This window comes from Dermacentor andersoni, chromosome 5, assembly GCF_023375885.2.
Source record: "Dermacentor andersoni chromosome 5, qqDerAnde1_hic_scaffold, whole genome shotgun sequence".
In the NCBI taxonomy this organism is placed as follows: Eukaryota; Metazoa; Arthropoda; class Arachnida; order Ixodida; family Ixodidae; genus Dermacentor; species Dermacentor andersoni.
Genome location: NC_092818.1, coordinates 174,003,075 through 174,029,212, shown reverse-complemented (window position 1 = coordinate 174,029,212; position 26,138 = coordinate 174,003,075). Strand labels below are relative to the sequence as shown.

General features: G+C 45.7%; 1 protein-coding gene across 3 annotated transcripts in view; it reads left to right on the top strand.

The window, feature by feature from the left end:
- LOC126531630 (nephrin-like) overlaps positions 1 to 26,138 on the top strand; it is a 372,938-nt gene that overhangs the window by 135,552 nt on the left and 211,248 nt on the right. For all 3 annotated transcript variants that reach the window (XM_050179245.2, XM_055071313.1, XM_055071315.2), the window contains exon 2: positions 4,100 to 4,161. The gene's annotated coding sequence lies outside the window, so the exon portion shown is untranslated. The remainder of the gene's footprint in view (positions 1 to 4,099; positions 4,162 to 26,138) is intronic.

The following is a 26,138-nucleotide window of genomic DNA, read 5'->3' as shown; positions in this document are numbered from 1 at the left end:
TTGTCCCTGCGGACGTGACCCCCTGTTTATTTTCATGTGGTGTTTTAGTTTACGAGACCTTTCTATTTTTTTAACCAGTCTGCTTTTGATCAAGCTGAGGTTATTCATTATTTTCTTCAGTGTGGAAGAAGGCTCTTCTTGAGTTTGCATGTTTGTTACATGAGGGATTGGGCTGTGTAGGCAAGAGAACTGGTTCGATGTACGAAGCGCGAAGAGGGGTGGGGGCTCCTTTCGTTCCAATCACGTGGGTATTTCGCTACTCCATCGAGGTTCGCGCCGATCGAATAATGAGAATTTGAGTGAGAGCACGCCGAAAAGGCTTTTTGGGCTTCATTTTGAGACAACGAGAAAAAGCTCGTAGCTTCCTCGTCTCGTGTCAGCGCCCTTAGTGTCCCAGGAAGAGTAGAATTTCATGCAACAGCGCTTTTCACTTAATGGTAGGACCATGGGCGAGGGATGGAGGGGGGGGGGGGGTGTAGATCTTTCCAGTCGTCTCCGATGCTAGTTTGTAGTTGAAGCCTGGTGAATTAAAGCTTTTTGGATCGGCAAATGGAGACTAAAGAGCGTTACCACAATGACGAATAGTAATATAATGCTCATAAAACAGTTTTCCCTATATAGTTGGCCTAGTCAATCTACAAACTCCCTTTAATGCTTGAGTCCTCAGAACCTTAGTTTGTAGGTTTGTGATAAAAGTTAGTTATTAAGATGTACCTTGTAACAAGGTGGTAACTTAGGCTAGTTGATTAGAATACACCATGGTAACAGTGTTGACCACAAAAGACAATAAAAAGAAGCAAGACAGACTTCCGTTAGAGCCCTTGTGTACTCTCGCTTTTATTTAGTGCTTCGTGGTTCAGTGCGCGGTAGTAAAGTCGTAAGCGAAGTAAGCAACAACGGTTGAAAAACGAGCGATATGCGCTGTGGTCTATGTGCGCTAAAGGAAAACTGGCAAAAACAGAGTATTTTCAGTGGGCGTAATACACAACGTTACTACACTCATACACAACTGGCGTAAAATAAACTGTTTTTACTAATTGAAGTTTTCAGATTTATCACTGCTTTCAAAAAAGCCGGAAAAAAAAAAACGAAGGCACGAAGAAAACTGCGATGTTCCCTTGTAATTTCTTACGCAAGTTTGTTTCGCTGTTTGGACAACGCGCTGCTTTCACAAACTGACGTCATTGTTGCGACAGCGCATCGGAAACAGTGGCACCGCAGAACATTTGGATTGAAAATCCCATTCCTTCACCCGCAAGTATGCACCTTATATGAAGCGTGTTCGCGTTCCTGCCTACCTGACACGACCGAGAAAGGCACAGTCCATTTTTTGGGGGCTCGCAACAAGCATTTGTAAATCTCTTTCTACAACCAGGGTATAAGCCAGAAACAAAGTAAGCATTTACTTCTGCACAGTAAACAATTAGCCGCCTTGGTGGCTGATTGGCTATAGCCTTCTGCCGCTGAATTGGCAACCGTGGGTTTGATTACAAGCCATGGTTGCTGGATTCTTGTGGGGCTGAATGCGAAAAGCTCGCGTGAACCATTTTTAGTGCACACGTAAAAAAACTCAAGGTGGTCAAAGTTAGCTCGAAGCCCTTCGATTTCCCTGCTCGTCCTTCTCCTCCATCCCTGCATATCTATCTATCTATCTATCTATCTATCTATCTATCTATCTATCTATCTATCTATCTATCTATCTATCTATCTATCTATCTATCTATCTATCTATCTATCTATCTCTCTCTCTCTCTCTCTCTCTATATATATATATATATATATATATATATATGTATATATCACTTACTGATTCAGAAGCCGCGCACCTAACTTGCCTTGTCTTATCAAACTTGATACACCTAGTATAAACACTCATCAACCATTATCGGTCGTTGTCAATCTTATCGCAATCGATCCAATCCTTATCATCATCATCATCCTTATTATCAACTCACTCACTGCTTATCTATCAGTGTTGCGTGACGCGAAGCACATGAGCGCTCAGAAATCGGTAGCATTTAGGCCACTGAAGGAGCGCCCCAAGGGAAGACCCATCCCACGACCACCGAAATTCTTCGGAGACGTAGCGTGTTTGACATTAAATTTTCTTAAAGTCAGAATTTTCCTGATGTCTGCAATGCTCTAAGTCCGCTCTACATGTGGTCTTAGAGATTGCTTTTATTCCACCGTCAACAAATCTTTCAACAAAGTCCTCACAGAAATTGTTCCCCTTTCACATATGTTAGGTATCGCTGGTACAAAACATTCATATAATTCTTACTTTCAAATGTATTTTGTTTCATACAGCAATTTATTTATAGCGATTTGTCTTATGCGACGGGCGGATGGACGGGTTTCCTCGTTGGGCAGGCTTAAAAATGCTTACGCATTTAAAATATTTTCAATATTACGTTCTGTGAAAGGGAGGAACAAAATTTCTGCGAAAACAATCAGTCCGCCTAACTATAGCATCTCAATACATATACTCGATGCTTGCGTAACAAATATCTTGCCAGGGTGTCCTTAGTTCTGAAGGCTGCACATTTAAGTGTATTGTATGCCGTCTTGACAAAAAAAGAAAGCCCTTTTGTCACCGGTACTCAGGTGATTAGGTTGCGAAAAAACACAACCACTGGCGACGATATATGTTCGCAGTATTATTAGGCGCAGCCCTTCGGCTCTCGTGAGGTAACGTTACTACTGCCAGAAGCTGCACAACTCTGGGACTCTGGAAAGCTTTCGCGAACATTGTTGTCTGAGCCGGAGCAGGACACTGGGCTGTTGGCTCCTCTGAGCCCACATAATTACTCTAATGCACCTCGGAGGCGAGAAAGATTGTGGGCGCACTGTACCTTGAAGTTCACAGCGCAACGGGTACAAACGAAGGAGCCTTTCTGGATCTGGGAGCAATCAGGACGCAAACCATGCGAGACGCAAGCAGCCGCCAAAAAAAGGTTCTGCAGTACAATCGTAATGCTGTAATGCTAGTGAGGGAACTAATTGTTTGATTTTCGATATATGGAACTAGTTTTCTAGGCAGTTGCGGCATTTTGGTTGTTGACGTGCGTATTCATTATTGAGGTTTGTTTTGATAATTTTGGCGATTGGCAATTTTGTTTATGCACCTACTAATAAATAATTACTTGTGGTATATAACGTCCCGAAAATACACAATATGATTATGAAGCTCGCCACACTGGAGGGCTCTGGATCAATTTTAAGCGCTAACTTTTACGAAGAATCTACTAACGTGTTCGCCAAGGCAGGAGCTGTTGTACACGTTGGTCATGCTGAAAATCTGCCTGCAGTTTGCCTTACTTTCCCCTGTGTGCGCGCAGGGCTCCATTTTCTATCTTTCCCTATTTTCCTCTTTCTATTCCAGCTTTCACTTACCCCTAGTGCAGGATAGCAAACCGGACGCTCACCTGGTTGACTTCCCTGCCTTTCCTTTATATTTTTAACGCTTTCTCGCTGTAAATTATTACTATAAAAATCATTACTTACACGATCATATTACCTGACGCCCCCTGCAGGCTTTTTGGCTGTTCAAGCACACTTACACTAGTGTCAACACTGAATAATATGTATAGTTTTTGTAATTTCTTAAGTGCGCTATTGACGATCATTCAGTCCAGAGGAGCTCGCTGAGGAGACGGGAGGCAACTATGGATCTCAGTCGCGATATGTATACTGGGACATTTTTCTCAGCGTTCATGTATAAATCATACCGTAAACCTGCAGATTCTAGGATTTTGCACGTACCTAAAGCAAGTCGGGAGCTTTACCAGTCGTCTACTTTACCAACTTTACGAACTTTACCAGGTTAGTCTTCTATACAAACAAAGAAGCTAAATAATTGAAAAGAACTGTGTGTGTGTGTGTGTGTGTGTGTGTGTGTGTTTGTGTGTGTGTGCGCGCGTGCGTGCGTGCGTGCGTGCGTGCGTGCGTGCGTGCGTGTAAAGCATGCGTTTGTCTTCGCTACTCTCAAATTTTATATTGCTAGAAGCTTTGTCGATTTCAACGAAGAGCACATGCCACTTGTGATGAAATAAATTTTCGTTCCTGATTTTCTGATGAGAGGTTTTTCGTCTCATTTCAGGTCTCCACCGATTGGATAACTCAGTCGGCCTGCCTACAAACATCAGTACTTCCTATTTAAAGGTGGGTAACTAAGTTTCTGGACCCGCCGCACTTGTTTGCTCTCGGCTTTTAGCATTGAATTCCGATAATGATTAATTCCAAAGAAGAAACGAAGCTATAAAAAGAGAGCTCGTGTACCACTTTCTAGGCCCCGGTGGTCTTAATTACCCCGAGCCTCTCACTACTGCGTCTGTAGTAGCCAGTTCGTTTGTTAGCAAAGGTAAATATCACAATTTTATTGATTTCATTAATTCTTCTTGTTCTTGGATAAAGGTTGTCGTCGAGCTCAGCATTCGGGATGCTAAATCTATTAGTTAAATACGAATTCGCTTTTTGTGTTTAGAGAACTCGATGCTTTCTCTACTCAAAGCTTTCTATTATCGCCGTGTACAAATCAAATCATTGTCATTACATGGCCCTGCTTTTTTTTTCTTTTTTTGTTACGCAGTTCGATAAATCTTGATCGGTGGTAGTCAATTCCAAAAACAGACGTATGCTCTCAGGTTTGCTTTTGGCTGTCGACAGGGCTGACTCGTTCTAAAAAGTTATGATGCAGTCAGGCACTTTCTTTTCAGGATTTCGTTTTCTACAGCACACAGCCCGAATGAGTCAATGACCATTCACCCGTGTCCTGAATGCACAATAAGAGGGAAGAAAGGAAGAACAATAAGGGCAATAGAGGAATGAAGAGAGGGGTTAGATAAATTGCGCTTTGGGTGGTCATGACATTAAGCGCTGCCAGACAACGTGACTCTTTCTGACCGCGGAGCTTTGACCCCATATTGGGTATGGCGACAGCACGTCTATTCCGTGAGCAAAAATAATTCACTTTGGCAGTAGTCGAGAGCGCTTGCGCCTCTCAGGGTTAGCGACCGCGAATGTTGGCCTGGAAAAGGCAGTTTATAATTGTATTCTGTCTTCTTTTATATATAAGGAAGTTTTACAAAAGAGCAGATTGTGAAACTACGTCTTCGCTTCTAACGAAGTTGAACTTCGCGACCACTACGGCGCTTGATATTGATGCGTCTCCTGTCCAGCATCTCGTGTCGTGACGACGTGAAGAAACTGAAATAAGCCTGCTTGCTTTTCTTTTTCTAAGATCATTTCTGCCGAATGTTAAACCGGAAAAAAAAACGAAGAAATACAAAGTAAAAGAATTGCAACGTAGTTTGCAGAGGACTCATACAACCGTAATAATTGAGGGCATTGGACGGCCTGTAGGATTAGGGAAATTAACATTATTTAAATCAATGTTGTGAAAAATTTTGAAAAATGTTTGCCCTTTTCTTGGCGATGATGAAAAGTGATCTCCTTGAGCCATTTGCTTTAGGAGTCCCTGCATCCATGTGTACCATCTCTTGCTTAGGAATAATCCAGTAAAATGCATAAGTTACGGGACTAACGGTAATGTGGGTTTTTATAGAACAGCGGCTGCCATACTAGAGTGTAGTGGAGATTAGTGGCTAATGAAACCAGGCACAAAACAAATAGACCTACATTTGTACCCACTTTGTGACTTCTGCGGGTTATTAGATTTGTCGGACGATCCCACCGCTGTTACCAGTTGTAGGAGTTGGATGATCTCGCTGCTGCCACCATTTGAAGGAGTTGAAGGTCGTAGAGAGGAACTTGGTAGGAACTAGGCGTACAGGGTTTATTTACAGTATTTAGATTTTAAACAAGATACATTGGACAGTCTAGCGTGACTCCCAAATGGAGCCCGCAAGACGAAGCATACAGCAAAAGAGCACACAGCTCACGAGTACATTGACGAGCCCAGAGCACGACGACGAGCACAGAGCACGACGACGAGCACACACTAGCCGCCGACAACAGCTGGTTATATCCACGCCGTTTTCCCTAGATCCCTAGGTGAGGCAAAACGTTCGACGACATTGCAAACAAGCCGCCTCTCTGCGGGACGTTTTACAAACAGGCCTACATTTGTAAGGCATGATTCCCTCTTTAAACAGCTTAATATGTGCGTATATATATATATATAATTATGTTATTCAAAGCCAACAAAGAAAGACACCAAGGAAACTCAGGAAAATTACTTGTACTTAACTGATTTAAAGAAATGATGAATTAATGAAAATGAAAGTAGATGAAGAAAACCTTGCCGCAGCTTGGAAACGATCCCAAGTCTTCGCAACACGTGTGCGTGTGAGACCTGGGATTTATTAGGTAAATAACTTATTGATTGATTTAAGAACAAAAGGTTATAGATCCCTAAATTCGCAGTTAACATGGAGCATCTCATTGACGTTCTTTATATATTTCATTCTTATTTTCTGCAATATAAGTGCCATTGAAATATAACAAAGCAGAAAAGCCGATTCGTTCGATCACGACAATATATATATATATATATATATATATATATATATTTTTTTTTTTTTTTTGCTGTATTCGCTTTTGACCGAGAGCGACACAATCTCGCGAATCTTACCACTCGACATAAGTTTACAATTTTGCTGATTTGACACCACTAATGTCGAGCGTGTTGTTACGTACACAAATTTTTGCCAGTACCTTGCTACTCGGTGCTACGATCATCATCAGTCGCCAGCTTACTCTTACACAAGCGCAGTGAGCTACGTTAGGATATATTTTATTGTCTTGCTATTCGACGCTCTGATGGAGTGAACACTTGGGTATCATGTCATTTTAAAAACGGACGGTTTTATACGAGAGCGGAATTGGAAAATGTTGAACAGATCTAAGTTGAACGCTCTCAGTTTATTCTTAAGACCCGAGCTCACTGTAGCTAATCTAAGGGTCTCTGTTACAAAATCACAACCACTGTCATACACGGGCAATCGTCTATGAAATAATCAGTACAAAAGTTCGGTTCCTCTCATGAACAAAATTACTGCGGCAAAGCCGGTTTTAACAAATAAGCCGTTGACACCTAAGCACTTAAACGCCACTGAGTTCTCCTTCGGTTATGAATTCTTCGCGCGCACGCCAGCGTGTTGAGACGCTTGGCGTGTTTTGATTTGTTCTTACCGAGACGCAGTTGGAATTAACGCAGGCGAGAACTTGTGTGGGCAAGAAACGCGCGGATAACAGAGGCTTCCAAGAGCGAGAGTGACGTGGCGTCGCGGCAATGCCCTCACACTTCTCGCAATACTTGGGGGGCCTTCTCAGCAGAAAGGTGTTCGCGTACGCCCGTTCCGCTCCGTCTAGGCGCGCTCCTGGCGTAACGTCGAAGCAAATGGGACTGTAGGAGCCGTTTCGCTGCTACAGCCTACAGACGCTGGCTTTTATTGCGATAGCAAATATATGGACACTCCGGGTGGATTTCTGCCGTCACCGTCGTGGTCGCCGAGAGGTTCCGTATTAGTTAAAGCGTGTGAACGTGAGCCGGTGAACGCGGTTCAATCAATAACCCAGTCAAGCTACATGCTATTGAGCCACAATCCTTTTCGATCGAGTGTACATTCTGTGGGCAGAAAGCAGATTTGTACCATATGGTGAGACTGCCAGGCTAATAGTGCCTTCGAAACTATACAACAGCCAACGTGGGAAGGATGGGAGACAGCCGTGTCCAGCTCAACCCTCGAGGACCAGCGAGCCCTCGTGGAAAGAGCTAGGGCGGCGGCCTTAGCCAACGGAATTTCGGAATAAGAATCTGACCATTCTTCTCTTAACTCCCCCCCCCCCCCCCCCTTTTCCTTTTAATAAAACGTTTTCATGATCATCGCGTACGCGAGAGAGGAAGGCCGCCCAGATGTGTGTCCTCTCCTGTGGCGCGCGAGGGAGGGGGGACAGGCGAGGGAGGAGGGGCATTCTTCTCCGGCGGTTGCTAGCGTGCCCCGATGTCCTCCTCGGCCGCCAGTCCATACAGAGTAGAGGCAACCGCGGCGTCTACTACGGCGTTCGCCACGCGAATCGCGGACGCCATAGGGACGCGTTGCGGGCGCTCGTGTGTCTTGAAAGCGATCTGCTACGTGGCTAAAGTGGACGCCCACGCGGTCTTCATCTTCAAAGCGATCTGCGACGTTTGCAGAGTGTGCGTAGTGCCGGTAGGTTCGTATGCGCTGCGCTTTCGACGTTTCGTTTGCGCTGAAGAAGACATGCATGAAGATCAATTCGCTTGCTGCTGCCGCGATTCCTAACTCCAGAATTTTCACAGCGAGTTTCCGCGCTCATCGAGCGAGATGTGTTCATGTTTACCTGTACGTGCGTGACACCATGCTGGTTACATTAGTTAAAATACGATGACGGGCTAGTTGATTTGAATACATGATAGATTGTGTAAGCGCGACTGAACAGGAACGTAGAAAGAAACACACACGCGCGCGCGCGCGCGCGCGCTCGCACACACACACACACACACACACACACACACACACACACACACACACACACACACACACACACACACACACACACACACACACACACACACACACGCGGACAGCGCTGTCTCTGTGTGTGTCTGTCTACGTCCTCGTTGAGTAACGCTTATTTGTTCTATCATTGTTAATTTAGTTGGTAAGCGAATATTTACAAGTTTATACGACTGATAAATGTGCTATCCCTTCTTCGTACAGCTATCTGCTAATTTGCTATTGCAATGGATGCGTCGTCTATTGGGTGGAAGTGCAAATTTTTTTGCTCCATTGGCCATTTGGCGCTTTCGCATCAAAATAACGCGCGTCGACAGATTTTAATGTCCAGGGCAGGTGTAATTCACCGGCTGGTCACCTGTAGACATGTATCATGATGTGCATGGTGCATGCAACAGATATACAACAAGTACAGAGCTGATTTATAGATTTATACCTGATTTTGCGCTTGGTGTGTCGTCCTCTCTTGCGTCCGTGTCGTTTCTTCTTTTTGTTGTTGTTGTTGCGCAATATCATTTGAGTAATGGATTACCAACTTGCCCGGAATGCTGCTCTCATTGATTTATAGAGACACATAGCACAGTAAACTGTGACGAAGTCGTATATATAGTTTTCTTTATTATTTCAGTAGTGTGCTTGGGACAAATAGTCTATTTGCTGGTCCGGGGTGTACCCTGTCCGTTCTCGTCGTTCGTGCGCAGGTTGCCACTGCACTTAGACAAATGTGTTCTTAGCTAGCAACTTGGCCAGAAATGAGTTGTCATATCCAGTGGCAGTCATGTTCATCGCACTTAAACGGAGCACACTGCATCGCATGACGCACAACATAAGTGAGCAGAGCTCGCTGCAAGAGACCATTCAAGTAAGGACCACTCCGCCATTAGGCTCCGGTTATGCCTCATCGGACGCCTTATTTGAAGACGACCTGCGAAGTAACGCAGTAACGCGCGCGCTTCACTGTTCGCCGACGCCGCCGCCGCCACCACCGCAGCGGCCATCTCGCAAATTGCTCATTATACGGTGCGTACCCGGCTGCAAGAGAAGTGTATCCGAAACTGCAGTGGAAACAATAGGGGAGGGTAACCAGCCATCTGTTGTGAGGTCGACGCGAAAGGAACTGCGACTAGTGAAATATGGTTCTTCGGTGGCGCGGAAAGCGCGCGCCGACCCGGACGGGGTCGGGGAAAACGGGATAGGAGGAACGCAAGGTGCTGTGCGTCGAGCGAGCGTCAAATGACGCCGCTATCAGGAGCGCGGGATCTTCCGCTAATCCCAGCTTGCCGCTGTGCCACCGTCTCGGCGACACCGCGGGAAGCGCGCGTAGCATCAGGATCGCTGAGCGAGTGGGCCGTAAAAAACCACCGCCGCACCGCCTCGCCGCCGAGCGACAACCGCACTATACGAGAAGCGTGTATGGTGTCGGCCCTGCGGCCACTCTTTTCGTGTAAACCTCATTTGTTTTGCGGGCTCGGTCCGCGTCGTTTTAATCCTCCTCCTCAGCGGTGAGCTCGCCGTCGTCCTGCCGCACGTCCGATATGCAGTGGCGCGTGAACTTGGGTGCGCTAGAATGAATGCCCCCTTTCTGGCGCCGAGTAGAAATGAGATCGTCGGGGCTTCTCTCGTGAAATTAGGAAGCCGCTTTCTCTTTCTCTGTCTCCCGTTGACGCTTCCTGACACTGTCCTTCTTCCCTGCACAGAACCCTTGAAGACCTCTGAGAATGACTGAGAGACCGAGCTCCAAATATTTGGCGAATAAGACCGAGAAAGAATGAGGTTTATGCGCGGCCGGGAAACGAGCGAGATCTCTGATCTCCCCTCGTGCATTAACCATCCTCGCTCGAGGTGGCGCAAAGTACTAGGTGCGAAGGATTGCTCCCGCAGCGTATACTCTCCCATCTCTTTCCTCCTCCCCAAATCCGCACTCACCTTCTTCTTAGTGCTTTCGAGGTGAAAGTAAAAAACAAAATCGCATGTCTGCCTCTGCACCGCGCAGCTTACGCTTCGAGTGGGCTGCGGACGAGGTACATTGGACGAGGATTAGCGTCTCCGGACAGCACCGAGAGAAGCGAGGCTTCGAAGGGGGCGTGCGATTAAGGCGCGGCTAATGGACGCGCCTGGAAAGCCTCCGTCCTCTGCTCCACTCTCCCTCTTTCTCTCTCTCCCTGTCGGACGCAGTAGCACGCGCCTTCGCCTCACATGCGGAGCATCTCGCACGGTCTCGCTCGGCTTCATCCTCATCTCAGCCGCCATTGGCGCTGGCGTCGTTCCTTTGAACAACGTCCCTTCTACCAGACCGTTTCCTTCCTCCTTTCGTCTCATTCTCAACAAAACAAACATCTCAGTGAGGGATTACTTCACAAAAGAGCCCCGTCATAATCCTTTATTCTCTTTTGTTCCAACGCGCCCTGTTACGTGCACTGTTTCGTGCGTCTTGCTGCATCCATTACCACATGCATGGTTTGGGCTCGCGGCTTAAATACCGCTGCAAGCTATCTTGTTATCTCCATCGCTTCATCAAAACCACCCATTGCTGGTTCCTGCCTTAACTCCGTCATCTCAATTCCGCGAAAACCCCTCAGTTGTTGCCTGACGTGTTCTTGCTGCAACAAATGAGCATTCGTCGTCGCTGATCGTGTTCCAGGTTGCGTAATTGTATAAAAATGGCTGCAAGCGAGGTGCTGTGCAAATGTTGGGGCCGCTGTAGGTCCATGAATTCCCGCGGACTGCTTGAGAAAGCATCGGGATCATTGTTGCAAGCATAGCTTACTTAGATACGTCCCTATGTTTCCTAAAGAGCTTATTTTTCCACTCCGCGTTTCGGAAATACTATATTGGTTCCATGCAACGATTTTACAGAAGCTTCTCAAGAGTTATTTTGCCAACAACGTGTCTGAAAGCTTCAATAAAGAATTTAAAAGGCACTGCGCTTTGTATTCAAGGGGCTCTAATTCAGCAGTTTCCGTGCTAACTCAAAGAATAAGTCAGATCCATGTCGCAACCGATTAGCCATCATGTCTGTGGCCATAGTAACGATATATCTGAGGCCGTTAGTGACCTTTAGCGAGTAAATTAATTAGCCTAAAATGACACCGCACTGAAGCCCTATCAATGTTTTTCTTTTTCTTTAATTTCTATCAGTCCTTTTGTTTGTTGGCATGTTTTTCTATCCTGTGAAATTTTGAGCGCCATCTCCACTCTCTTTAGTTCTGTATCTGACCTATAAGCATTTTGTTTGCTTTTATTTAGCTAGTGCAAGTTACTGTGAAGCCGTTTAATTTCTTGGAACTTTACCAAAGGAAGTTGCGTACATAGAGACGGACTAGGTTGTTGAAGATATTACGGAATGCAAATAATATTTTCTGCACTCCGCACGCCAAAACTATTGTGTTGATTGCTCCATCCTCGTTTCTCTGATGACTAATTACAAACTCTTCTGAACACGTAGCAACCAGAGAAATATTCTTACTGCGCAACGTTTACACCCCCTACAACTCTTTCGCGACGCTTTAAACACGGAGGTTGGCTTATGGTTTATTTGGTTTTGCTTGATTGCGTTTTAACACGCAGAAAGCAGAAACTGAAGCGGAGTGACATGTTACAATAAAATTTCAGCATAGAATGAGAAGGACAAAAGCTGTGACGCCTTTTCGCCAAGCGAGCGTTGTATGTGGCCGACTAAGGCAGCTACTTAGGTCTGTTGACTGTGAACTGCGGCGTCTACTTGTGTCAACACTCTACATACACGTTGCCGACGTACTTGCCTCTGAGAAAAAAAGGGGTAAGTTACACATCAGAAAGCCTACTAATAACAAAAGAAAGAGACAAAAGAGAGCAGACAGGTCGGGAGGTTATCCAGGATGGCAAATCCGGTTTGATACCTTATAGTGGAGGACAAGGTAAGGGGACGTAGAAAGAGAAGAATAAAGTATAGAGATAGATACAGAGAGCACACGCAACACGAGCAAATCCGGTCACGATCGCCGCACACTATCACAGCATGGTATCACGCGCTGCACTATGAACTCCAATTCAGGCTACAGCCCTTTGTGCATGTCTGTTGTTATTAAAAGCAGTAGCAGTGTCTTCGTCGCCCTCAGTTGGGGCGATATATGAGGTCGGCATCCCAAAGTGCTTTAATCTGAAATCAAAGCGGGCTATCACAACTGCGAGCTGTACATTGTAGCGCTGGCAGTCACACACAAATGAGAAACGGTCTCCTCGCGACCACGATCATCGCAAGTAGCATTGTCGGTCATTTCAACGCAAAAGCAAGCGCCCTAAAGCCTAAAGGCGACACAAGCATTTTTTTTTCGCAGACCACATAGGACTAGCGTATTCTTTCGACTTGTACGCAAAATTGTGACGATGCCAAAGCGCTTGCATAACGCAAACACGCGAAACAAATAAAAATCGCGTTGGGTACCTGACACTAACAAAACTGAGAGATTAGGGATGTGTGTGGATGGTGAAATGATCTCCCCGTGATGACATGGAACCTTGCTTATGGGCATGCTACTGCCGGTAGGTTTCTCTGGCTCGCATATTTAGCAGTTTCTGCTGCCATTAAAGACCATTGTAAGCGACGAGAAGGACGTAGTCGTTGCTTAGCTGTGCAATGCTCAACACGTCCTATATGCTGCTCTAAATTTCATACCTCAAGATTCCGATTTAAGCGCAGAAAGCTTAACGAATAGTCCACAATACCGTTTTTATTAGGTGAAACGACTTTTCAGTTGCGGATAGTTATACAAACCAATTACTAGTTGATTCATTACAGTACTAATTAGGCTTTAACTCAAACAGCATTCAGTCGGGGTTGGTTTTTTTACACATGTACTTTACATGCCCAGAAATAAACGTGAAAGAGCTGTTCTAATATTACTCGATGTAAAACTGATTTTGGGCATTAAAATGTTAAATTAGTTTTTCGACCTATACGCTCCTCTGAGCTCTTACTGTGAAGTGGAATGCTATGCTGGGCATAACATTATTATTTCTCCTTTCTTTTGGTAGGCTCTGAATGCTACACATTCCAATACTCCGAAAGAAAACGGGAGGAAAATCGGGAGAGCACATATGTTCGGTTACCTGACAGTTTGAACCTTTTTAAATGTGCCAGCGGGTTTAGAAAATATGTTGACTATACGATGCCGCCACGCTTCCTAAAGAAATCGCAGCAACAGAAATATGTGAATACATCTGGCGACAGATCAGCGCAGAACTGTCCTCTACACAACCCCTGATTAGCTTTCACGCTACCGCAAAGGCTCATTCGTTATTTCAACTTCTTTCCGTCTTTTATTTTTCCTTTCCTTGTGGCACCGATCCACCTTGCTGCATGTATGATTCATTCCGCACATAGATGAGATAACTTGGGATTCGAACAAGTACAGGAAGTTATGTGTGAGAGCAGAGGGCAACCGTGAGACAGCAATTATTTTTGTCTATCTTATTTCATGCAGTTTGCATGTTGTACGCCGACACACAGGTCACCTCTACGCACCCTTGTTTAAAATCCATGCTGAATTCCTACGTTAAGATTCCTAATGTTGGAAGTACAAGAACTTGTGGAATTTTGCCTCTGCGATTCATTCTCTATATTCGATTCATTGTTCAACACAAACCTGTGCAGAACAAGCTCTGCCCTGATCTACACTCTTCTACTTCCCACCAATACCGCGGCGGCTCACACTGGTGCGATGAAGTGCTTGAGAGACACGATGCAAAAGAAACAATACTTTACGATCGAGGCTTAACGATACTTACGATCGCCTTAACACTCTTGAACTTCTTTTGAACACTTTCACCCTAGCCTACATTTTGAGGAAGCAACAATGAATCGGTTATTCTCATTATGACTCTTAAAAACAATAATACAGGTTACAGGAATAACGCGTACCGTGGCTTCTATAAATAAACGACGTCGGGTCGAATACATAAAAAAAGAGAAAACTGATATGTCAAAATACATAAACGTGTAAAGGAAAGAAACACCTTTAGAAAATGTACCTCCGAAGGTGGGCCTCTCAAAAATGAATGCATTGAAGTCTCAATGAGTCAGGTTCTTTAGTTAAGAAGCATTGTAGTGGAAACTGTCAGCCAGAATTCTTGGACCCTGGTCCCAGCCGACGTCAGTACGAACTGCTTTAAAACCACTAGTGTGCTTTTTAAAAGAAACGGAACTCATTGAAAAACTGTAGAATCTGGGAATTGATGCGCTGCCTTTTCCTTCTTCTTTTTTTCTTCTGTTCTGTTAACTTTTCAGCCCTTACCCCCTCCTTTTTGCACAGTAGCGTACCAGTTACAAACTCTGGTTAACTTCTCTCCTTTTCATCCATTGTCTTTCTTCTTTCTTTCCTTCCATAAATATGAGTACGCGAGAATTTTTTTGCATTTCGCCCCATTTATTATAAGGCCGCCGTGGCAGCCATATAACGCGCTACCTCGAGCGCAATGCCATAGCCACTGCGCTAATACGGCGGACCACCCTGACCATAGTGTTAGTTGCTTATGAAAGAAGCGTTGAACCCACATGGCCCTAACATTAATAAACTGCTACTCACTTCGCTCCACGCAAACGTGAGCATAATTTCATTGCTTTCAGAAAGAACTTGTAATCATTTCGTTTTGGGAGCAATAGTTTTCGCAAACTTCCCAGAATAACGAAACGACCAGGAAGCACCGGTGGACATCGGCACGGAATCTGAGGTTTCCTTAAAGCTAAATGAAAGTGGGCCACCATGTTCGCACTGAAAAAGGAAGAGATGTAAAGTGATATGCGTATGTGACAAGTCGTTTCTTTTCCGCAATACCGCTTGCCGCAGACATCGCCTGGCTCTGTATACACGCATGCCGCTTTGTAGGAGACAGATCGGCATATTGCCAAATGGGACCGAAAACAAAAATGAATTACCAAAGGCGACGGCAAATGGCACAAGAGCACACAGATTAAGAAAAAGAAAACAAAACAGGAGACAAACGCAAGAGGAGAACAGTGAACATCGAGGCAGGCTCGCTTCCGAATGGAGACGGCTCCGCGGTACGCAGCCGGCTTGCTCCAACCACGGCCTTTTCTTCATCTACTTAATGGATCCCGAGCCTCCACGCGTGTTCAACTTCCCGCCGACAGGGAAAAGGGGAAAGCGTCGTCTTCGGACTCGGTGCCTCGGAAAGGGCGCTTGCCCGTATACCTTGGTGCAGCTGTTCGCTCGCTCACATTCTCCCGATTTCCCTATTATACCTCCCTGAACTGTTCTGCTTCGATCTGCAGTACTTGTGATCTATCCTATCTCTTTTCGCTTCCGCCCCTTTGCCCTACCACAATTTCGGCTTCGGTGACAGATGCGAACGCTGCTTGCTTCCCCGTATTTGAAGCGCCCGAGATGGGATTGCTAAATCAAACTCCGCTTCGTCAGTAGACTACGCACGGGTTTTCCGTTTTCTTCGGTGCTCGTCCTCGAGTGCATAAAATGTCTCTCTCCCTGATCTCGCTTTGAGGCTTTCATCTGTGTGTTTAGGCATCCACGTGTTTTCATCGCTACGGTGACCACAATCCTTGCGTGCGCAATGGCATGGATCCCGCGAGGACGCATTTCCGGGGCAGGAAGACTCCGGCGAAACCCCTCTGTATGGCCCACTTTCTTTCTCACTCTATTTATTCATTCGTCGTGGTCCGTGTTTGCCTTGGAAGAAAAACGAACTGTCCAAGCTTTACTTCGCTGGACCGCCGCAGTAGACATCTCTCCGTTGTCGCAAGTAAGGAACTCACGTAGAAGAACCAAAGGTTTGGGACAGCGCCAAAAGCAAGAGAACGCAGAGCACAGCGGAATCGGCACAGATGACGACAAGGACTACGCCCATAGAAAGCGGTCGCGCGGTAACGGAGACGTCGCGTCGTGCGTAGATGGCGGGCTCTCCCGTATCATGTTTAAGGAGATTCAGCGGTTTGCTTTGCTCTGCTCCCCCTCGCATCCATTCCTAACTACCCCTTTGATCCCAAGTCCTGTCTTTCTCTCCGATTCCAACTTGTCCCCGTCTTTGGGGCTGGAGGAGTGAGCCAAGACGCGGGCACTCGGGCTATGGCTTTGTCGTCGGTGTCTCGGTTCTTTCAGCGCACACTTCTTCATCTTGGCAGGCTCGACGCGGAGCTGCGGTCAGAGGCACTGGCGCTGGAGAGCTGGCAGCGGTGCAAGGAAAGGGAGGATCTCGTTTTACGTGCGCTTATGCTGTATAAACACGCGGCTGGCAGGAACGAAACGCAGCGTGGCTTTTTCGTCTTTTATTTGAGGCTCGCATTCTCCGTGTGCACACGTACTTCCTCTGAGCTGCGGCGGATGGTTACGGCGAGAGTGTGGTACTGAGGACCGCTCAGTAAGAGAGGCAGACTGAAGTGGTTTGTAGCGATGATGGTTAGTAGGGAGAGCGGGAAAGCGCGGGAAGTGAACGAAACTTATAAGGAGCGCATGTGGGGCTAACCGGCGGCGCTTGAGAGGTTGAGGGGGAGTGCATGATAAGCACACGGGTGGGATGAAAGCAGGGGGGGAGGGGGTAGTCTGCGCCAGGAAGTGGGGTGAGGGCCTTTGAATAATTTATGACGACACTGGCGAACCAGGCACTCGCTTTTCCCGCGCCCGTATACTCGTACGCTTCGTTCTTAACCCGAATCCTACCACAGAATCCTCTGAGAGAAAGAGAACCGGAGATATGGGATACGACTTCTTTTGCTTGGCATCACGAGAAGCTACGCAACCAACTTGGATCTTTCCGAATATGTGGCGGATACGTAAAGGCGAAGAAAAAAACAACAACACGCAAATGCATGCTCCGAGAAGTTGCTGCGTGCTGACGGCGATCTATGGCCTATCCCAGTCGCGTATTCTCTTCACTCCGATTTCTTTTCCTGGGTTCTTTTCTTTCCCAACCAAATAGTTTTATCATTCAGTTGTAGTCTCTGCTCTGGCGCTTATTTATTTCTGCATGAGAAATGCTCTCATAACTTTTTTGTATTCGCTTTATCTTGCAAACTCTGTTGGGGCGGTGTTAAGCGTTCGTGGCTCCTCGCTCTTGTGCAAGCGCTTTTACAAGAGTGGCGGTATTCTTTCTCTTTTTCCAGCTATATTGTACGTCCCAGAATCTTTCGTTGAAACCTTCCCATCCGCCTTAACCTTTTGTTACGATTATTATTATGTATGGCAGTGATCACAGATGAGCGCTGTTCACTTCAGTGCCACGGAGTCGCAGTCGCTGGCAATGCAGACTTGTCTTCATTTATCGTGTAGCCTCGGCTGCCTTAAGGCCCACATCAACATAGAGAGAATAATGAATAATATGGGGTGATTTTGGCGGGAGATATCGAGCGCTGACCAATCGTTGAAAACAAAAAGGGAATAAAGACGTTTCGGCCCCACTACCTGAGCCTTATTCACAATGAAGGCAGTGGAGTAAAGGTTGGTTATATACGCTTCATGATGTGACGTAAGCATCGAATGTATATAGAGGGCAGGTTGCCTGAGTTGCTATTGAGCGTGTGTGATGTCATCTGGATATGACTGGCATCAAGTTAAAGCCTTGCCGTCTTGTTCTTTTCTGTTCCAATTATCTTTGCGCTGTCCCAGTCGATGTCGTGGCCCATGGACACTACGTGTTAAGCCATCGCGTTTGTTGCCACGCGCTTGCTTTTGACATCATAGTTGTGTTATTTTAATCTTTTTCCGAAATCGCCCGTTTCACCGATGTGCGCATGCTCAAAACCATGGCAAGGAATCCTGCACACGGCACCCGGGAACTTCTCTTTTGCGAGCTTGTCTTTCACCGTGGCCATTGCGTGTCTGAGCTTGCGCGTAGGGACATGTGCGTCGTCAACTTCGTACGACCGAAAGATTCGGAGCAGGCCACGGCGTGTGGTAGCTAGGTCAGCCTCTCGGTCACCCTGGGTTGAGCAGAGTTTTTCTGCATGGCGTACAAGTAAGGTGACCACCGACTTCTTGTGACACGTCGGATGTACGGAACTGAAGTTGAGGTACATGCCAGTGTGCGTGTCTTTTCTGAATACGTTGAACGACACTCTATTACCGTCGCGTTTTACCAGGGTGTCTAGAAAAGGTAGACGGCCGTCGGATTCTTCCTCTGTCGTGAACTGAATGGCCGGTTCTATGCTATTGAGATCAAAGGAAATGCGCTCAAAGCCGTTTTCTTAATCACAGAGAAGCAATCGTCTACGTACCGAAGGAAAATTCTTGGACGTGGTGGGAAGCTGGAGAGGGCGCGAGGCTCTAGTGACTCCATTGTCAAGTTCGCTGCGGTGACTGAAATCGAAGCACACATTGCCGTTCCATGGAGCTGCTTAATGTTGTTCTTCTGGAACGTGAAATAGGTATTGACCAGACAGAACTGCAGAAGTCCGCTGAGGTCTGGAACGTTGAGATTAGAGTTCTTTCCCGTAGAGTTGTGTCTGATTCGAGCCCATCTGTGCAAACCTTGACGGCAAGCTCTGTCGGCACGCTCGTGAAAAACGACTTCACATCGAAGGACACCAAGATTTCGTCATCATCGAGAACCGTGTCGCAAACTTTTTCATTGAAGTCGTATGGGTTCTCTGTGCACATTCCACTTTTGCCGACCAAAGGGGAGGTAATGCGGTGAAGGTAATACATCGGCTTGTGCAGAGGTGAGCAGGTGAAGTCGACAACCTGGCGCATCCGGACGGCTTTGTGAATCTTAGGTAATCCATACAGAGTGGGCATGGAACTGTTGTTTCACAGAATGAAAAAATAAAGGGACTTCTGCTGTGAAGGAACAAAGCAGAACACGTTAGCTAATAGTTTCTGCAAGTCTCTTTGTAGCTTTGAAGTGGGATCACAATTCAGGGAGATGTACATTACTTCTGAATTTAAACTTCCAGCGCAAACACCTAAGGAGGACCACATAAGGAAGATACGACACACACTGGCGCTGATTGTGTGTCGTCTCTTCCTTTTGTGGTCCGTCTTAGGTGTTTGCGCTGAAAGTTTAAATTCAGAATTATGTACCAACTAGGCCGCATTGAAGTTTTACATTACTTCATCCTCGAGCAAACTTCCCTTCTTGTTTTCCTAGTCCCGTTTGTGCAAGAGAACCGTGGCGTTTCCCTTGTCCCGGGAAGTATTACGATGTCCTCATTGTCACGCAATATTTTTAGAGCCTTTTGTTCTTCGGGCAGCAGAGGATCCTTCTTTCGTCATTTTTTTCCGTTTTGTTTTCAATGATTGGTCGGCACTCGATATTTCCCGCCATGAATTTTCCCGACCAGATGAGTTTCGGTCGAACCCTCGGTTTCACGGGGCAATTTTCTTTTTTTTTTTTCAGGTGCACCACCTTTCGAAAAGTTGCCTGTGGCAGATAGCGAAATTCTAACCTTTGATCTAAATTACTTGATGAGGAAGCCATTACTTCTACTGGAAATAAAATTTTTCCAGCACATATTTCGATCTGAGAATTATAGCTGGTGAGTTCGCAAGGCGTATCCACTTGAAACGAATTCCCTGAACTGCACCAGTGTCGCGTTATTAATTCTCGACATGTCCTACAAAAAGAATTAGCGTTCCAGTTACGTGTTTTCTTAATAAGTGCGGTTTTATGCACTGGAGCATCAAATTATATTTGAAAATTAAGATCACGGAAATAAAAATTAAAGTATGGGGTTTTACGTGCGAAAACTACTTTGTGATTATGAGGCACGCCGTAGTAGAGGACTCCGGAAATTTCGACCACCTGGGGTTCTTTAGCGTGCGCCTAAATCTAAGTACCATGGGTGCTTTCGCATTTCGCCCCCATCGAAATGCGGCCGGCGTGGCCGGGATAGATCTCGGAACTGCTGTAGTCCTTAGAAATTGTTCCATGTGGATACGCCTTGCGCACTGCTGCCGGCTATAATTCATAGATAGGAATATGTGCCGGAAAATAACTAAAGAGGCCATTGACGTAATTATGTTACCTATAAAATATGCATTTTTAGTTATAGTACAAGTAATGGCCGTCTCACTGAGTAAGTAATTTAGATCAAAGGGTAAAATAGTGCTCTATGCCACATGCAATTTTTAAAATTTGGCGCAGCTAAAAAACACTTTGTATATATGTATATATATACTACAGCACGCGCAGCACGCGTTCATCCGCATTTCATAGTGATCAGTAGGACAGACGTCGACAAGGTGCACGGCTGCTAAGCACGAGGTCGCGGGATCAAATCCCGGCCAAGGCAACCGCATTTCGATGAGGACGAAATGAAAAACACACCCGTGTACTTGAATTTAGGTGCAAGTTAATGAAGTCCAGGTGGTCAAGATTTCCGGAGTCCCCCACCACGGTGTGTCTCATAATCAGATCGTGGTTTCGGCACGTAAAACCCGATAATTTAAATAGTTATTTAATTGGAATAATTAACAAGGTACATGGAATTGTTACACCGAAACCCCAACCAGTGGCGATCAGGGTAAAAAGTACAATAATAAGGAAAACGATCGAACGAACGAGTGACCGTTAAACTACCGACAAGGAATCATAAGACGCAGATGAGAAGCTACACGCAGTGTATATGCAAGCAAACATGCAGCATTGACTAAAACGCGATAGCCTGCCCTAACTCAAAACCATGGTCTTGTTCGCAGACACAACTGCCTTCTACGTTCTCAGAGGTACTGCTCCGCCGCAGTATATATGAATATGTAACCACAGCCGAATAGAAAATGTTCAAGGGAATTTCAAGGAAACCAAGAATTGGAAAAAAATAAGAAAAACGCACCAATGCGTGATAATGTGAACAAAACCAAAACGGTGAAACTTTGGCTTCTTGGCAGGCTTGAAAAGGGCTGCTATTTTACCCAAAGGTATAACGTATCCACTGAGTAGAACAGCTTCCGAAAAGATCCATAACCATGCAGGAGAGAAGTGACTGAATTGCGTTCTTGTTGTTGCTTGTTGTTGTTGCTGCCATTATGGCGCCTACGAGTCGAGGTAATTCAAGCAGAGTTTCGAGCATTAGTCGGAGCTACTCTTCATAGTGTTGAAACGCACAAGCAATCTACCTGCAACAGCAACCTTCTAAGCTTGGGCTGTGCACTTTCGTAGAAAAATAGATGGTTAGCTTATTTTATCGATACCGTGTGCTTATCTGCTGCTCATGAAAGGCATCATGGTGAGAGGCACAAACGCTCGCCTATTACGTTAACCTCAGGATGCGTCACACCTTACACATTGAGAGAGCTTCCATTTAGGAAATTTACAACTCCACAAATACGGGTTTGGTCGATTTGTCGGGTTGAGATTTATCTGTCGCGTTAATCGTGAACGCTAGCCGGTCTAGCTGAGTAGGCCGCGAGTGGTGCTGCTACCAGTTCAACTGCAAAGTGTAGGTTGACTCAGCGAGACCTACGAACGCGGTCGGGTCGATGGTTCCCAGCCATAAACGGCACACTCTGTTTTCTGTCTTAACTCGTCGCAGCCAACCACAGCAATTTCCACCCATTATGTACATCGAGCTCATATAAACACTGTTGTGTCGGGCTGCCCGAGCACGATTTCTGATCCGATCCGCTTTGGTCGAGTTCAGGTAAACGTAGACGTAAACCCTATTCGTGTTTGCGTAAATGTAAACCCTGTTCCTGACCACGTTGGAAGTTTCAACCTAAGCTAACGGCGTTTCTTCCTATATATTCTGGATCCACAATTTGATACAAACGATAATGTGGGCGGTAAGTTAAAGCGCTGCAACAGGAACATTTAGTGGCCTTTTTGAGGTTTCTTATTGTTCTGATGCAAATTGAAAACGAGCCACAAATACACAGTCACTGTAGCGGTAAGTGCGCAACACAAATATATATTGAAGGCAGCTGCAAAAATTGAAGAAAAGGAAGGCAGGCGTAAGAGAAAGGATAAGTGTATCCTGTGAAGTGTTATAAAGCGGGAGTTAGGGCTAATTAGATCATTGCTGTTCTTGAACCCCCGCAAACTCCGGAATTTGAAATTGAAGGATTAAGACAGCGCGGAAGAAATTGACCCGGATGCAAAAAAAGAAAATGCAGGGACAGAAAATAGATAGCTGTTGCGACCTCCAAACGCATTCAACGCGAGAATTGAGATAGGCAGTAGATTAGCTTTGCGCCCACGGTACGTTTTAATCGCCAGCTACAAGTAAAAGCAGAATCGAATTCAAAGGACCGACTCCTAAATTGTCTTGGGGGAAATCAAGACAGGACGTTTCCTGAAAGGCACAAACATCTTTAGAATGACGGCGAGTGCCTTCCTTCCTTCCTTGGGGTGCCGTTGATAACGCCGCCGTACGCTTGTTCCTGCTCTTTTTTCGTGTTCTTCAATGAAACGACATGAATAAACAGCGGCGCATTTCCATCGCTCCATGGCGCGCGCTATTGCGCCAGAATGGAAGCTGACATCCGTATGCGTGAAGAAAGTTTGAGATAGAGGACGAGAGATAAGACGCTAAGAAAGGCAAGAAACCCGAGCTAGCGCGTTGGAAGCCTCGACTGATGCGTTTCTTTCAACAACCTTTCGTCCCACCCGCGCACTGCCTCGGAGCAGAAGAATAAACGCAAACACCGACAACGTCACGCTGATAATACGAGCCTGCGAGCCCCCAGGCCGCATATCACGGAAGGAGAAAAAGCTAAAAAAAAAAAATAAGCAGCTAAGGAACTGAACTACGTGGCATCAAAGCAACATTACTGAAACTCTCGCTTGATTCAAGCCCTTCCATTGTGCACGCGCTTCTAATAAGACCGTTCTCTGCTTTTCCGCGTAGCCGTGCGCTGAAGACCCCTGTGTCTGTTGGGGGGGGGGGGGGGGGGGGGGGGGGAGAAACTAAATATGATACGTACGTTATCAATGTAGCAACAGGAAATAAAGAAAAAAAGTACGTCGACATGAAGGCGGCAGCGTAAACTAGAGCTCTTCCGCAAGAAAAGACGCACCAGCGCGCATCACCTTTCTTGCTGATCTTGGCAGACGCAGAGAATTCCCGCGGGCTAGAAGACAGACTTCTCGTCGTGTAGCTGTATACTCCGCTCACTGTCAGGCTATCACGCCTGGCAACATTGATACTAAGGATAGATACACTAACTCCTGCGCAAGACTTGTCCTTTTCGCTTCTTTATTTCATTTATTTTGTGTGGTATCCTCACTTGCGCGTTGCTCTCGGGCTCGCACCTTCACCTTCCCAGAGGAATCGAGACGTTTTTCTTGCTGATCGACGTCATACCGCACCAACGTCTTTCAGTAATCGCTCAGCGCGTTCTGTGCACGAATCGGATGTTATTTCTCTACGCTTAGACGCAGCACACATATAAGCCGTCTAGCAGTTGCGCGCAATGTCTTTCAAAGGTATCGTAGTCTAGTAGCTCACTTAAGCTTCCTCCGTTTTGCGCAACTGTTCTTTTTCGCTATTTCTGCTATATTTTCCTTTCAGTTTAACGTACAACGTCCTTCCGCTTATTCAGGCATAATTAAGTAACATTTTCTAGTCATTACTAAAGTACGCCAGGACTTCATACATGTTAACGGTTGCATTTCAACTCTAGGTGCCAAATATGCGCGAGTACTTCAATTATTTCCTTATTCCTACAAGAGCTCAAAGCGTCCCAAGTGCATACACGTGCAATCAGTAATGCGCGTGGTCTCAATCACTACTCGCGATGGCTGATCCTCCTACAGTCAGGCTGAAGTTAAGTTAAAAAGCGAGAATGAGTGGCTTAGTTTTACTAGCCCGTCTTTCACCCCTGACAATTTTTTTATATTTTTTTTATTTTCCTGTTTAGGAAATACTTGACGTCTAAAGAAGCGAGAAATCAAGGGCGTAAACAAAGCTGAGCGTTGCATATTCGTATGTGCGATGTCCATACCCGCCTTCCGGGGGAGAATCAATCCGATGATGATATTGACATGTACAGAGGTTTCGAAACTTGTGCTGCGAACCCAGAAAGCTCCTCGTGGAAAAAATAAAAATGAGAAAGAAAAGAAATAAGTCACAGCCCACAATAGTTGCAGCTATGTGCTTTAAGCAAGTGGAGTGCTCACCTGAACGCACAAGCGCGAACGCCAATAAACTAACTCTTTCGAATAAATAAACAAAATGGTTAAATGCTGGTCTTGTATCTGGGGAAAACAGGGGGAACGCAGGAGACGGAAATTCAAGACTATGAGCAAAGTGAGAACAAGGTGAAAGCAGGAGCCAACGTTTCGACAAGTGGACTTGTCTTCTTCATTGCGGCATATGCTTTCCTTGCCACAGTATATATAGGTAGGGTTCTTCTAAAGGGGAAAGGGCCTAAGACGGGTGGCCGCGGCAACGAGCGAAGGTATGGTAACGGCGAGGGTGTTGAATTGAGAATAAAGAACAAGGCCAGTGACACGGCTGTCTGTCAATCACGTGTCAATGGCCGTGTACCTGCCGGCGTGTCAACGGCATACGCAGCACCTCTTTATTACCTGATTCGATGGTGGTCGTGGGCTATCGTGTCTCTGAAAAGATAATAGGAGGAGCGGCAGAAACCGGTGCTCGCGGAAGAAAAATTAAAAGAAAATATTTAAATGGGATAAACAAATGAAAGAAAAAGAAAACGCAATGAAAGGAAAAAAAATACTAAGCACCCAAACTAAGTGTTGTTGCCTGTAACTTGAAATTTAGCATAGCGAATAGATTCTAAAGCTCCCTTTGAAACGTTTATTATGCCTATCGGTTGCAATATCTTGAACTTATGGATAAGGCATGATTCTCTGTATTTCCTTTCTCGTTCAGAACGTAAATTTGACTGTAAGATGTAGAGTTTAAGTTCATCAAAGTTATGACCTGGTTGGTTGAAATGCTCGGCGACGGCTTTGTCAAGCTTTTAGCTATGTCCGCATTGTGTCCGTTTGATCTGATAGGCATTGATTGTTCCGTTTCGCCGATATATTGTTTCTTACAGCAGGAACATGCAAGCATATAAATCACATCTGAACTTGTATAAGTAAAGGTAGATTTGGCTTCGTGTCTGTAACTGTTTGCGGTGATTTCAATTTTAATGTCACTTTGAAGGTGCCTGCAGGTTTTGCACCTGGGGCGAGAACATGCTTTTATTACGGGGGAAAGATGTTGGCTGAATTATGCGTGTACTAACACGTCTTCAGTGTTCCTGTTGCGAACATAGGTAATCCTTGGTGCATCCGGGAACGCTTTTCTCAGACGCTCGTTACTAGATAATATTGGGTGGAATTTTCGTAGAATGTTGCTGATGTTTGGGAGTGCATTATAATATTTTGTTATAAAGGCCGGTGGTCTGTTAGACTCTGGTGTAGGCTGTTTCTTCGCTAATTCCGACTGCCTCTGCAATCTTGACGCGACATCATAAGCTCTATCGAGTGCAACTTGTGGACAGTTTCTTTCTGCTAGCGCTGATTTAAGGTGATTTAGGTGGTGGATATACTCGTAGTCTTCGCTGCACATTTGTCTTATTTATTTCTCTTGAAGAAGAGAAGTCCACTTGTCGAAACGCTGGCTCCTGCTTTCATCTTGTTCTCGTTTTGCTCATGCTTTTGTATCCGGTTATGAGTCACATTACTAACGTAGCACGAAGCATATGCTACATAATTTACCAGCGCCACTGGTTTCACCTT